The 12,538-nt window shown below is 39.6% G+C and overlaps 1 protein-coding gene across 2 annotated transcripts in view; it reads left to right on the top strand.

Annotated features, from left to right (window-relative positions):
• The window catches only part of GALNT17 (polypeptide N-acetylgalactosaminyltransferase 17), a 481,494-nt gene that overhangs the window by 188,665 nt on the left and 280,291 nt on the right, over positions 1–12,538 (top strand). The window lies entirely within an intron of this gene.

The following is a 12,538-nucleotide window of genomic DNA, read 5'->3' as shown; positions in this document are numbered from 1 at the left end:
TAAGGTAATCTTGGTTCCAGGCCCTTCTGCTTCATGGCATTGAATACATCATGCCACTCCCTTCTGGCCTGTAAGGTTTCTGCTGAGAAGTCTGATGTTAGCCTGATGGGCTTTCCTTTGTATGTGATCTTATTTCTGCCTCTGGCTGCTTTTAACAGTCTGTCCTTATCCTTGATCTTTCCCATTTTAATTACTATGTGTCTTGGTGTTGTCTTCCTTGGGTCCCTTGTGTAGGGGGATCTGTGGATCTCCACGGCCTGAGAGACTATCTCCTTCCCCAGATTGGGGAAGTTTTCAGCAACTACCTCCCTCTCAAAGGCACTTTCTATCCCTTTCTCTCTTCTTCTTCTGGTATCCATATAATGCGAATATTGTTCCGCTTGGATTGGTCACACAGTTCTCTCAATATTCTTTCATTTTTAGAGATCCTTTTTTTCTCTCTGTGCCTCAGCTTCTTTGTATTCCTCTTCTCTAGTTTCTATTTCATTTATTGTCTCCTCCACTGTATCCAGCCTGCTTTTAATACCCTCCATCGTGCTCTTCAACGATTGGATCTCCAACCTGAATTCATTCCTGAGTTCTTGGATGTCTTTCCATACCTCTATTAACATGTTGATGATTTTTATTTTGAACTCCCTTTCAGGAAGAGTCACGTGGTCCATATCATTTAAATCTTTCTAGGGAGTTGTATTAATAATTTTACTCTGGACAAGGTTCCTTTGGCGTTTCATGTTTGTATATGGCGCCCTCTAGTGTCCAGAAGCTGTAGTCTCTGGAGCTGCTCAGCCCCTGAAGCAATGTCGGGGGTCGCAGGGGAGCAGTACTGGTGCCTGGGGGTAGGAAAGAGCTGTTCCCTGCCTCCCAGCTGCTGTGCCTGTCTCCACTGCCTGAACTAGTGGGCCAGTCACATAGGTATGTATTTGTTCCAGAGCAGCTGGATATGGATCCCTCTTTCCACAAGCAGCTGGAATCCCAGTCTCCCCAGGAACTCTGCCTGTATTAACTTTCCAACCCGGTAGTCATGTGAGTCTCACGAAAGCACCATGAAATGTAGGTTTGTGCTCCCAGAGCAGATCTCCGGAGCTAGGTATTCAGCAGTCCCAAGCCTTCCAGTCCCTCCCTGCTCCGTTTCTCTTCCTCCCACCAGTGAGGTGGGGTGGGGGAGGGGCTCGGGTCCCACAGAGCCACAGCTCTGGTACGTTACCCCATTCGGTGAGGTCTGCTGTTTTCTCCACATGCATGCAGTCTGGCACCATCCTCTTTCCTGTTGCTCTCTCAGGATTAGTTGTGCCAATTAAATTTTCTAATTGTATCCAGTTTTAGGAGGAAGCCTCTGTCTCTCCTCTCATGACGCCATCTTTAATCCCATCACCTGTGGTTATTTTTTAGACTCTTCATCATATATACCCCTTCTTCTTAAAACACCTTTCATGTGAAGACAAAATCTTCAGGATGTATCTATCTGAAAAGTGTAATACAACTATTTCTCAGTCTGACTTGGAAAAGTCAAATCCAGGTTTGGGGAAAATGAAAGTTCCTGTGACCAGGATCCTCACCTGACCCTAAATCACTTGATGGTGTAATTGGCCTACTGCTGGGCTACTGCTTCCACCCCTGTTAGCAATGATCTATTATTGACTGATATACTATGTAAAGAGCTCTGCCCCATGCTTGAGCAGATGCAGTGATGGAGGTGTATTAAGGACCTGCACACTGCTGGGTGCAGACATGCCTAATTCTACTGCTTCACCTCCCGCTGTGAGGATAAAGCCAGGTATAAACGCTTTAACCCCAAGAACATTACTTTGTCTTTTCTCCATCTCACTGAATCCATAGTAAACTTTCCCGGGGCTGAAACCCTCAGGAAGACCCTAGGGTAATGAGTATTCCCTTTACCCTAAATCAACACAGAAGTCCAGGGGACCTGGCCCGAGAGAGACGCCAGGCTGTGGTGAGTAGTTTGGAAGGGACTACTCACTTCCTAAGGCTCTTCTGGGCTGGATCAGGAGGCTCAGCTTTCAGATTCCACATAGCTTCTGTATTAAGGAAGGTCAGTTGGGTGTCCCGAGGGCACAAGAGATTTTGTGAAAGCTGGTGGGATGGGATCATGCCTTCTGCTGCTGCCCTGCCACCAATAGTGGGCAGACCGAAAACTTAGTATGATGTGTTCTTGTTTTTCACAAATTCAAGTAATTTTTTGCCCCTACATAGTCAAATAATTTTTCCATGAAAAGAGCTAAATATTAAAAAAGCACATTTTAGAGTATTTCTCAAAGTGAGGTCTTTGGAGTTTGGTAAAAATGTAGGGTACTGGGCCCTATGGAGTTCCTGATCTGAAGTATTGGCCACTTCCTGTGAATTAATTCCTTATGTTGAGAACCTCTGAAGTGACCGAGAGTCTCAAGAGAGCAGGCGTTGTTCAGCTGTGGCCTTGTCTGCAGAGTGCCTGTGTTGTCAGTGAAGTTTTGATTTTTGAGGTTTTCTGTGATGCTGCTTGTGTTGCCAATGAGTTTCAGCCCCGGACAAGTTCACTATGGATTCAGTGTGACCAAAGAAAAGACAGTAGAATGTTCTTGGGGTGAAAGGGTTTATACCCAACTTTATTCCCATGGTGGCAGGTCAGTCACTAGAATCCTGTCCACTCAGAGTGAGTCTGCATGCAGCAAGCTGGTCTCTGCCTCTGTGCCTCCCTACCCTTGTAGCCATCTCAGTCTCTGTCCTCAGTGCTGCCACCACTACAGTCTTGTCTCTGCTCTGCTGCAGCCTAGCAGCTGTGCCACTGAGTCGCCCAGAGTACTGGGCAGAGCTGTTTATACACAGGCAATAATGACATATTGCCCCCACGTGTGCGGTGAGCTAGCCAACCAGGGCCAGGTGAGAATCCTGGCCACAGGAACCTTCACTTTCTCCACACTCTTCCAATGTGGAGCTTGCCTGGGCCTCAGAGGTTGACCCTTGGCCAGGGGCAGCTGAAAGAGGGTGAAAGGGTGCTGCTTCATCTTCCAGGCTCTGTTGGCATCTGGGCAGCACAAAGAGAACCCTTTTTTGTCTCAATCAGATGCTTCTGTCTTAGTATCCCCAACTGTGACAATCAAAAGGAAAATGTCTCGAGTTTCATCATCATCTCCTGCCTGCTAGAAAAGAAGGGCATCTTGGAATAAATATGATTATTCAAATAAGGAGCCTGGAATTTCTTTGGGTAAAAGCATTAGGAGTTAAAAGAGTGAAATACAGGAGTTCTGCAGGGCCCACATCCATGCTTGTGTCTTCCTTCACCAGTAGCTCTCAGCCTTAACTGTCCATTGAAATCACCTGAAGAGCTTTTAAGATTGGAATGCCCATCTTACTACGCTGATGGACAGTGACTATAATGGGGTATGTGGTGGGGACTTGATAATAGGGGGAGTCTAGTAACCATAATATTGCTCATGTAATTGTACATTAATGATACCAAACAAACAAAAAAGATTAGAATGTCTAGACTCTACCCCAGGGGAATCAAGTCAGCATCTCTGGGAGTATGGCCCAAACATCAGTATTAATTTTTTTAACAAGCTGCCCAGGTGAACCCAATATGAGACTGAGAACCAGTGGGCCTATCATGTTTCTGGAAATGTGGTCCTTTATTTGAATCACCAGGGCTGCTGATTAAAGATTTCAAGTCTTCTGCCCTGCTACAGAGCTGGTCAACCAGCACAGGGGCTATAAACCTGTATCTTTCACAAGCTCCCTAATTGATTTTTATTTAAAAATTTTAAGCATCCTGAGGCCCACCATTATCTGAGAGTTTCCATATGTAGAGGCAATTGTAAGAGAAAATGAGAGTCAGAACAGAGCAGGGATCCCACGCTTGGGGAGGTTCCTGATCTCCAGTGGTGGATTACCTTGTGTCACCTCGCTCCCAACTTGTTCCTCCTCATCCCATCTTCTCAAGTGCATCTGTTCATTTAATGAATGAAAATGAATCAAAACCAACCTCACTTTGGATTCTTTTCCTTTTAGAATTTCATTATACCCATTGAAATGGTTGACAACTCTGGGGTGTATCAAACCTAGAGATAGAGAGTAGAGAGACAGATGTGCAGCAGAGATACAGTTTGCACTGCAAGGGGCGTTACCGACACGATGGTGGTCTCAGACCCCACTAATTTTTAAGGAAGGATTCCTGTTTCTCCCATTGACAGCACCAGCCTGGCTGCCCAAATGTTTATAAATTGGTAAAGTTAATCTTTTATTGAGGCTTGAAAGGATTTTCATCTAAATACATTAAAACAAGACTGCAGAAAAGATCCCCATCCATTCCTGTTCTGGAGAGCTTTCTGGGCAAGCTTCAGTTTCTTGCACAGGGAACTTGAAATCAGCAGGTAGAAACCCATATGAATCTTGCCCTTCCTATGCAAATGAGTCTGCTTTCTGACCTGTTTACAACCTGCAGGTTTATTGAGTTCCAAATTCACATCCCTGAATGTAGATGTGACTATGAGAAAAAGAATTATTGATTTACAATATTAAATCAAACTGATGTTGGGACTTAACAGCAGTGTTTTTACTTGCCTCTATAGCCCTTTGATACTTTATGTAAGGAGTGCAGGCACTCGAGAACTGTAGGAGAATAACGCACCTCAGGTAATACTCAGAAATGCCTGTGATTCCTGTAATGCTTGTGACTGGGACTCTAAGCTCAGAACCTGCAATGCATGTATTTTTAGGGGATAATACTGACCCCCAGTCCCACTGCCCCTCACTCTACCAGTGCACCCTGAGTTGAAGCAAACTCAGACAGACAGAAACACACACACACACACCTACAAGAAAGCCCAAGCTCACCTTCTTGAGCCCATTGCAGGCAGCCTGCTGAGTCCCACTCTAATTTGTCCAGGGGGTAGTTATATGAAATATTTCCCTAACAACATTTGTTTCTCAGCCCTGAATACAATCAACAGAGGCAAATGTCTTTGCAATCACATTTTTTATGTGTGGAGTCCTTTGTTTTTCTCTGAGAGTAAGCATCCCCAAAGTGGTAGCAGGGAAGTGCCACAAGGCTCTGTAACAGGATGACATTTACAGTGCCATAAGAGCTGGGGGGATGAATAAGGCTTCTGGTGGAATGGGGTGAAAGGTCTAAACTCAGATACTAATGGGAGTGCTTGATGTACACTGTAGAGGGAGACGGGCTCATCAGTATTACAGATGGAATGTCCTTGGAGTTAATTTAGAAAAAATTCTGATCAGCCAACGGCACTTTGAGGATGGATGTAGGAAAAAGAAGACTGTGGCATATGGAGAGAACATATTTGTTCTTGGAAAATCAGTAGAAATGTTTAATGTAATCATAACCTCATTTGCATAAAAATAGTCATGCAGTGAACCAAGTGGAAGCAAAGGAAGGTGTGATGGAGCCAATGCTCTTCAAGTTTCATTTCATTATGAATAACAAAAATAATTCAATTGAATAAATAAATATAAAATTGCTTCAAGTAGATGTACTGAAAATTATTATTCCTTGAAAATTCCTTTAATGGTATATGTGGTGTTGATGAAGGTACGTGGTTCGCCTCTGTGGGCAGCACCTTGCTCTACACCTGACCCTTGATAATAACATTGAGTTCTCCGTAACTGTCAAATGTTTTATGGGTGCAAATGAGTTTTTTAGTAGCATGGTCCTACTCATACCATGGCTTCAAAGAAGTCAAATAAGCCACAGCTTATGTTCATTGTGGGGAATGTAGTCCCACTTTATGCATGGTTCTGCTTAAGCAATATCTGATCATTGGAAATTTGATGTGTCGGGCTGTGCTATGCTTGATATGTAATTCTTAGTAAATATTTGGAACTCTGCTGGCAGAATTTGAGCCATTGTTTCTGTTTCACAAAGTCTGATCAGGAGAATTCTTGTGTAAGTATAAATTGTGACATGGAGGAAATTGATGGGATTTATTAGTTAATTGATTTCAACAAACATTTTCCAAGGGCTATGTAGTTAGCTATGGTGAGGTACTGTGGGAGTTATAACAGATGTGTATCTCTCTCATACACAATATGAATCTATTCATTCACTCAGTAAATAACCATTGATCAGCTCCCATGTGCCAGGTACTATGTTGGATGCTGAGATTATGATGGGAGACAGAAAATAAAGTGGGACAAATAAGTAGAAGATAATTTCAGATTTGTGATAAGTGCTTTGAAGTGAATAAACATACATATCAGTGTGCTGATATATTGAGTAATTGGAAATGAGGTTATACTTTGGAGAAAGTCCACCAAGGAAGTAGTGGTGGTGAGGATGAGCCAGTGACTCAGTCCTTAGAAAGGCCCTGAGCCTCCAATGGGCTTGGCTTTATTTGGAGCTAATAGAAGATACTGGCAAATGATCTGAGGAGTATGGAGAGGTAGGTAGGAACCAGATCATGCAAGATTGCGGGCAATGATGAAAGAATTTAAAATTTATTAAAATGGGAATAAAAGTGGTATATTGGGTTGAATAGTGTACCCCTCCCCAAATCAAGTCTATCTGGAACCTCAGAGGGTGACCTTATGTGAAAACAGGGTCTTTGCAGATGAAATTAAGTTGAGATCATACTAGATTAGGGTGGGCCCTAAGTCCAAGATGACAGGTGTTCTCATAAGAAGAGGGAAGACGAGGAGACACAGCTGGACACAGAGGGAAGAAACTGTAGGAAGACAGAGGCAGAGAGCGGAGTGATGCATCTGTAAGCCAAGGAATGCCAAGGATTGTCAGCAATCACCAGAATCTAGGAAGAGGTAAGGATGGATTCTTCCCTAGAGCCTTCATGGCCCTGACAGGTACTTTGATTTCAGACTTCTGACCACCAGAAGTAGGAGAATAAATTTCTGTTGTTGTAAGCCACCCAGCTCATGACACTTAGTTATGGCAGCTAATAACCTAAGAAACTAATATTAATACTAATGGAAGCCACTGGAGATTTGAACTAGGGAAGTGTCCTGATCTGGTTTATGTTTTTAAAAGATCATTCTGAATGCTTGGGGGATGGGCTGCAGAGAGCAAGAGGGAAGCAAGGAGTCTAGTTTGAATAATGCCGGTAAGGAGATAGTGGTGATTCAGCTAAGGTGAGCATGGGGATATGGATAAGATGAAATTTACTTTGGAGTTCATCAAGGGAGACTACCAGGTTTTAGATGGATTTGGACTGGTGGGTGGTAGTGCTGTTTACTGAGATGAGAAAGAGTGAAACCCAGATTTGGGGAGATACTTAAGAATTCTACTTAGGACATGTTTGTTAAGTTTGATTTGACTTTTAGTCATAGAGTTGAGGATATCAATGAGTTGATTGAATGATTTATGAATCTGAGCTCAGGTGAGAAGTTAGGATTGGATATCTACTTTTAGAGGCATTGGCATAGAGATGGCCATCAACACTGAGACCACTAAGGAGAGATGGAGATGAAGCAAGGACCCAGGAATCAGTACATGTTGCTCCAAAATTTAGAGCATAGACAAAGGAGAGGAATTCACAAAAGATGTGGATAAGTGAAGGAAGAAATCCAGGAGCATGTAGTGACATGCAGCCAAAAGAGGAGATTGTTTCCAGAAGGAAGGAGTGATCACTAGCCATGAGTGATACTGAGGTGCCAGAAGGTGTTCAGTTGATTCGGCAATAGTGGTTCATTGAAGATCTCCACAAAGGTATTCACCGTGATTGGGATTGATTAAGGAATGAATAGGAGAGAGGAAACGGAGAGAACAGTGGAAAAGAAGAAAAGAGGAAATGAAGAAAATACAGTTGACTACTCTTGACATATTTTATTGTGAAGGAGACAAAAGCATCTGAAGGCTTTGGGAGTTGAAGGAAGTTGTTATTATTATCATTCTTGTTTATTTTTTAATTTCCATTTTTACATAACTGCAGACTTATGGAAAAGTTGCAAGAATAGTACAAAAAACTTCTACCTACCCGTAACCCAGATTCCTCAAGTGTTAATGCTTTACAATGTTTATATCTCTCCATATGTACATTTATTTTCCTGAGCCATTTGAGAATAAGTTGCAGACATGATGCTCCTTTCCTTCTAAATACTTCAGTGTGTGTATCCAAGACAAGAATAGCTTCTTACATAACCACAGTACAATATGATAATACTACCAAGCCACAGACCTAATTCATATTTTACCAATTGTCTCAGTAATGTCCTTCATAGAAAGACAAAGTCCTAGATCATGTATTACATTCATCTTTCATGATTTTTTGCTTTGAAACAATCCTTCAGTGTTTGTCTTTCATGACAGTGATATTCTTGAAGACTGCAGTTCAGTTATTTTGAAAAATGTCTTTGAATTTGTATTTGTCTTTTTCCTTGGAATTATCAAGCTTATGCTATTACGCAGGAAAACTACAGAAGTCATACTTCATTTCAGTGCATCTTATGAGGATGCACATGGGATCTATTTGTCTCATTACTGGTGATGTTAATGTTAATCATGTGGCTAAAATTGGTATCTGCCTGGTACCACTTACATTTCCTGATCTGTTCCGTACAACATTGCATTAGAAGAGGGAGTGGACACCCTTGTCGTATCACTGACCTTAATGGAAATGCCTGTAGTAAGATGCTGGGTTTATGACTATCATATAGTTGTTTACCATGTTAAGAATGTATCCATCAATCCCTATTTTTTTGAGTCTTTATTAGGATGAATTGAAGTTGTTGAAGGTTTTTCAATATTTTCAGTATCTATACAGGTAACTGTAGATTTTTTCTCCTCATATCTATTGATATTATATATTATAGGGTTTCCTAATATTGAACCAAATTTACATCCCTGGAATAAGTTTCACTGTCATGTGTATTATTTTGTTAATGTGATATTGACTAGTATTTTATTTAGAACTTTTGCACCAATATTTGTAATTCATTCTGTCTCTACTTCACTTCAGTGTTCCTGAGAGGTTTAGTTTCTTTTTATCCATTATAAAATTATTAGAAAGTTTTCTTTCCTTTTTGATGCTCTGGAACAATTTATAGAGCATTATGACTATCTGGTCTTTGAAAGTTTGGTAGAATTCACCTGTGAAACCACCTGGTTCTGATGGTTTTCATGTGGTAATTCCTTGATGGTTTTCTCTCTTTCTCCTGGGGAGATAGGTCTGTTAAATGTCTCTGTTCCTAATAAGGTCAACCTTGGTATACTGTCTTTCCCTAGGAAATTATTCATTTCATCTAAGTTCTCAAATTTACTTGCACAGACATCTGAAAATTGCTCTTAAAAATTTTATTGTTTCAGTGGTTATTTTCACCTTTGATTTCTTATTTTGTATATTTGTGCTTTCTTCTTTTTTCTTGATTAAATTAGCTAAAGGTTGTCTTATTTTGTTAATTTACTTTTTAAAACTAGAATTTTGGTTTATTGATTAGGTCTTCCTTTTTTTCTATTCTCTAACTCATTGACTTTTGTTTTTATGTTTATTATTGCCTTCCTTTTATTTCCTTTGGTTTACTTTATTGTTGTTTTCCTAGCTTTCTGGGCTGATAATGAAATCCAGGAATTTTTATTACTAAATTTTTTAAGGCATCCAATATTCTTGTTGCTTGAAAGTTTCCCACTGATTCTTTTATTTGTTGTTTTCATTATGATTATTTTTTAGAAATTCTTTAATTTGGATTTGTATTTACCTTGGAGTCAAGACTTGTTTAGTAGCTTTTTAATTGTCCAGGCAGATAGCTTTTAAAAAAGTACTAATAATTCTAAATTTTATTGCATTGTGATCAGAGAACGTCGTTTGTCATAGTTCTATTTTATGGAATATATTGATTTTTTTGTGATTATTTCTTACAACTCTTCCCCTGAGGTTGAGAAGAAGGGTTATTATCTACTTTCTTGGAATAAAGTTTGATGCATATCCATAGTTCTATTTTATTGATTATATTATTTAAATATTCTATATTTTTAATCCTGTCTCTTTGATTTGCTTGTACTAAGAGTGGGGTGTTAGAATTTCCTGTTATTATGGGTTATGCATATGTATTCTTGCATCTGTTGTACTGATTCATAAAATTGGTTGTTATATTGTTTAGCATATGGATATGAAAACTTACTATATCTTCACTGTTAATTGTGACTTTTAGCATTAAGAAATGACCTTTGTTACATTTAATTTGTAGTTTGTCTTGAAATCTACTTTTTGTGGTATCAGGATCTCAACACTGCTTTCTTATTTTTCTAATCAAAGAAAATTCAGTCTTGAGAGCTCTCTACTTATGGTAATGCTAATAATTTTATTTTTTTTCAGCCATTATTTGTTATTATTTTGGAGAATGTAATGAGTGATTTGTATCCACAGTTCCCAAAATTTTCATTGCTGTTTTTAAATTGAGAGATATTAGATTCAAAAGTTGATACTGATGGGAATACTTACTGACATCAGTGGAGCAATGGCTCTTTACTGCCAATTCTTAGGCTCCACCCCATATAGACTGGATTAGAATTTCTGGAAGTGGGACCCCAAGAATTTGTATTTCAAGTGACATCTCAGATGGTTCTTAGGCTCTTTTAAGTTTGAGGGTCACTGATATAGATGGTAAAAATTATAAAATCAGATACAGGAATGACTACTGTTGGCCATTGCACAGCAAACCAAGACTTTGGGGGCTTTGGGTACCTCATGCAATATTTACACACCCAATTGTGTCATTCACTTACATATTTTTTCTAGAAAGGCTTATTAATTACCGGTGACTTTTGTCGGGTTCATTCATTTCTTAATGTGAATTACAGCCATCAGAAAGTTTAAAAAACTCTCCATATATGTACACCCTCCTATTAGGCAGTAGGAACAAATGACAGTCTGATGTCTGAGATTTAGTAAAAACAAAGCATTTTCAGTGTCTGTCATTTTGTACCAATTTTCCATTATGTAGGCCTATTTCCCATGCTGTGTCTGTCAGCTGTATTTGGAGTGATAATTTTTGCTCCCACGGACACGTTCCCAGGAACTTGGAAAATGAGTTTTTCCGTCACAGACTAGCTCTTCATTCTGGGTTCCTTGTGTCAGTGACTCATCTGGACTGTAAATCACATTTCTGCCTTTTACTTGTGAGTCATGATAATGGAGATCCCATCTTATCTTGATTGGTAAATTTAATATCTGGATGATGAAATGAACTCATTTTTAAACAAATGAGTTAATTAGCAGTCTTTAGAAAACAGCTAAGATATCAGATTCTGTTCGGTAGATTTATTTTAGTTCTTGTGTGTGTTTTCACTGTATTTTTGAGCCTTATGAAATTGATGACATTTGACTAGTAATGGCAGTTTCATATGGTCCAACCTCAAACTTCAGTTCTTTGGAACTTGGCCCTGTGTATGGTTTAGCTAGTGGCTTCCCATTAATCAGAATAGTCAGAAAAACACCCTGTGCTTTTCTTTTGATGGTGGGTAGATTATTTATTTAGCTACAACTTGTCAGGTTTTTTTAAAGTTTTTCTTATGCAACAAAGGCTAAATGAATTATTTCACACTTGACTGGAAGGTCTTCATGGTTTCAGTGATATAAATGGAAATCAACCAAGGATTGGGTTATCATTTTTTAAAAAATCAAGTCTTGTATTTTAGTTGTGATCTGGGAGTCAGAAAGTTTCAGTACTTGAAACCTGCAAATACCATTTTCCATTAAATAAGATGGTCTTGAAGTTCCTTACCCATTTTCATGTTCCCTGCTCTTTATCACTCTACTTCTTGGGAAGAATCGACAATTCAGTTCAACAAATAGGGATTGCTTATTTACTCTGTGGTAGACACAGAGCTAAGATGATCAAATGAACTAATTTTTAAACAAGTGAGTTCACTGAAAGTCTTTAAAACAGCTAAGACATGAAATCCTGTTCAATAGATTTATTTTAGGTCTTGTGTGAATGTGAAAGGAATGTGAAATGAACAAGACATGCTACCTGACTGCAAGGAGTTTTTAATCTAGGATGGGAAGCCAGCATGTGTGGCTGTAATACTTGGTCGAATGAAATAGCTGTGACACTTGAGTTCCCATTGAGCTTTACTCTTGTTGTGTATCTTGAATATCTTCTGCTTCAGGTTGCAAGTGCTGGTGACTGCGGCACAATATGTTATATAAATAGCATTGCATCTTGACTGCAAATGAGCTCAGATTGAGAGAGGGCAGAGAGGAACATAAAAGGGAGCACAATTTGTCTGAGAGTTTGTTTATGAGATGGAACTATGGCTGGGACTATAGGTGCTGTTGATTTCTGGAAGAGAGAGCCTGTCTCTCTGACTGAAACAATTCTGGTGAGTGTGTCTATGTGAAAACTTGCATTCTGCCTGTAAGCATGTGTGTTCATGCTTAACTGATTCAACGACTACATTTCCCCCAGCATATTACACCAAATGTACTTAACAGCAATTAGAATGTTTGCCGCCTGCTGTGTGCAAATCTCCCCAGAAAACAAAACTCTCCTAAATGGCAGTATAAGTAATTCTGAAGATTAAACCCAGTGATTTGCAAAGTGCTTGGTTTGTTTGCTTCCTGCAAAAATCAAGATTAAC

This window comes from Manis pentadactyla, chromosome 10, assembly GCF_030020395.1.
Source record: "Manis pentadactyla isolate mManPen7 chromosome 10, mManPen7.hap1, whole genome shotgun sequence".
Taxonomy (NCBI): domain Eukaryota; kingdom Metazoa; phylum Chordata; class Mammalia; order Pholidota; family Manidae; genus Manis; species Manis pentadactyla.
The sequence above is the reverse complement of the archived record's forward strand: the minus strand, read 5'-3'. Positions and strand labels throughout refer to the sequence as shown.